The sequence below is a fragment of the Phyllostomus discolor genome, chromosome X, assembly GCF_004126475.2.
Source record: "Phyllostomus discolor isolate MPI-MPIP mPhyDis1 chromosome X, mPhyDis1.pri.v3, whole genome shotgun sequence".
In the NCBI taxonomy this organism is placed as follows: domain Eukaryota; kingdom Metazoa; phylum Chordata; class Mammalia; order Chiroptera; family Phyllostomidae; genus Phyllostomus; species Phyllostomus discolor.
In genome coordinates, this window is record NC_050198.1 from 99,173,958 (window position 1) to 99,176,692 (window position 2,735).

At 38.8% G+C, this 2,735-nt stretch overlaps 1 pseudogene; it reads left to right on the top strand.

Annotated features, from left to right (window-relative positions):
* Positions 1 to 1,225: 1,225 nt before the first annotated feature.
* LOC114505368 lies at positions 1,226 to 2,321 on the top strand (annotated as a pseudogene).
* Positions 2,322 to 2,735: the final 414 nt, after the last annotated feature.

Below are 2,735 nucleotides of genomic sequence, written 5' to 3' on the forward strand. Positions count from 1 at the left end.
ACTGAGTGCCAGACTGTGAACCGAAAGGTTGCCGGTTCCCAATCAGGGCACATGCCTGGGTTGTGGGTAGGGTATCCAGTTGGGAGCATGCAAGAGGCCACTGGTCGATGTATCTCTCATACATTGGATATTTCTGTTTGTTTCTTTCACCCTCCCTTCCCCTCTACCTAAAAACAAATAAATAAAAATTTAAAAAATTGTGTGATTTTATGGGGCTTATTTACTTGATCTTTCTTGAAATTATGCTCACAGTTTCTGTAATGTGTAATGATAAAAATATGACAACAATTTTGAACTTAATACAATGTATAAACATATTTACAAACATCATGTGCCCTGCTAGATGTTTAGTTAGTAAAAGATTGAAACATTTTAGGAAGTGTAAAAATAGTTGTACCATGTGTAAGAGGTCTGAGAGAACAAAGAAGAATTGCTAATGAAAAATTAGTGGTGAGCTCAAGTGGAATATAAGACTAAAATGAAATTTTATGAAGACTAGACAGCCAGAAAATATTGAAAAAAGTGAAGAACAATTGAGAGGGTGAAAAAGAATGAATCACTCTAAGACTAATTAAATAGAAGTACCAGATGGAAATAATCAACAAACTGTAATCAACAGAGAGGATCATAACATAGGGAATATGTATTACAACTGTGAATATGGCAGTGAGCTTGAACAGAGTTCTCACACATTATACCTTTTCTTCCATATGATTCAGACATGCCTTTCAGGTTCAAAGGAAGAAAATTCCTTAGTGTTCAACTTTTTTCAAGGACCATCAAGGACTAGAGGGACAGACCTCTAGCAGAATTTGCTTAGGTCTTCTAAAATCTGTATTTAGTTATATAAAATCTACACTGTACATTGATTGAACGTATTACATTCTACAGTGGATATTTATTATGTCTGCAGTGAAACAAAGGAATAAATATTTAAATTTTGTTAGTCACTGCGGCACTTAAACTCCCTCAATATTTTTCGTGGGGTTTTAATATAAGATCTGACCTTTTTTGCACACATCAGCCTATCTGCCTCTGTGTTAGTGAAGCAAAAACTCCTATCAGCAAAGAGAGACCTATCCACATCAATATGGAATGAAATAAAACATTTATTATGGAGTAAGCGCAACACAGTACATGCATATAGGTAGCCCTCAGACTGCAAAGTCAGGATAAAATTCCACAGAACTTATATAGTAAAGCAAAATCAAAGTGCACTTGGGAATTGAGGTGGCTACTTGTTTAGCTAATTGACTTTCTCCAAAAGAATAAACCACCCCTCTTTAGCTACCATCCTGAGTCCCCAAGCGTGTGTGCGCTCATTGTCATCTAGTCTGCCCCAGACCCCCTGAGCACCAACCGTAGTCCCCTGTGAGGCCCAGCTTCCTCTCCAACAAGATGAAAGAAACTGTCCTGAACCGGCAGAAACTTACCAAACTGCAGGCACAAGTGCATTGGTGGGAAAGGGGCTGCTCGTATTTGTAGAAAAAGGAAGGTGGTTCACAGAATGGCTACAGCAGATGATAAAAAACCCCAGTTCTCCTTAAAGAAATTAGGGGTAAACAATATCTCTGGTATTGAAGACGTATGTATGTTACAGACCAAGGAAGAGTTACCCGCTTTAACAACCCTACAGTTCAGGCCTGTCTGGCAGTGAACACTGTCAGCATTACTGCCGTGCTGACACATAGCGGCTGATGGAAATGCTGCCCAGCGTCTTAAACCAGCTTGGTGCAGACACTCGGACTAGTTGAAGGGGACTGGCTGAGGCTCTGCCCAAACAATCCGTGCATGGAAAAGCACCGCTTGCGACCAGAGAAGAGGATGGGGATGAAGTTCCGGATCTTGTGGGCAATTTTGATGAGGTTTCCAAGAAAGAAGCAAACTGAATTGAGTCAACTCAGTTTGAGCCTTCAGAAGAAGATAAACTTGAAGAAGGTATTGGCCGCTGCTATTTTATATGATGACTGTTTTTTTTCTAATTTTGTTTATGGATCTAATAAAATCTTGATCTCTAATATTTTTAAGCCCAAGGCCCTTGGACACAACAGCTTTCTTCAGTTGTTGCTTCTACACATATTGTTCTTCACAGCTAATTAAGCTTAAGAAGCCTGGGGATAAAGTTTGAAACAAAGGTTAATAAAGTTCTTTGCCTAAATAAAAAAAAAAAGAATGAAAGTCTTCTTTTTCTTCCCAAAATACACCTAGAATCTTCCTGAAACAGTTACACCTGGAGATGGGCTCCCACATGAACTCTCTACATATATCTTTACATTTCAAAGAAGAATATGGCCCATGACCTTGGAAACAGGTCAGTATTATAAAACTGGGCACTGAGCCCTTCTAGACCCTGGAGAAATTTATCTACATTCCAAAATTTAAAGAAGAGATTTGGGCCCACTATATTCTCCCAAAAGACACCCTAAGAAGTGAAAGAGAGGAAAATGGCCTCTTTCTTCTTTGCTTACCTTTATTTACCTTTACAATTCAATGAGTTCTTCAAAACCAGAGCCCTGTGGAGGTGCAGTAGCAGATGGCACCTTGTAGATCATGAGGAAGTCTTTCTTAAATAAATAAAGTCATAGGACACTTTGGCATTGCTCTGGGTATTGACAGATGAGTAAGAGTATTCCAGAATGGGATAAGACTATTCCACGCAAAAGAAAAAGTATGTTCAAAGGTCCAGAAAATGTGAAAGTTCATTGTATATTCAGTGAGGGAGGAACATTTGACTT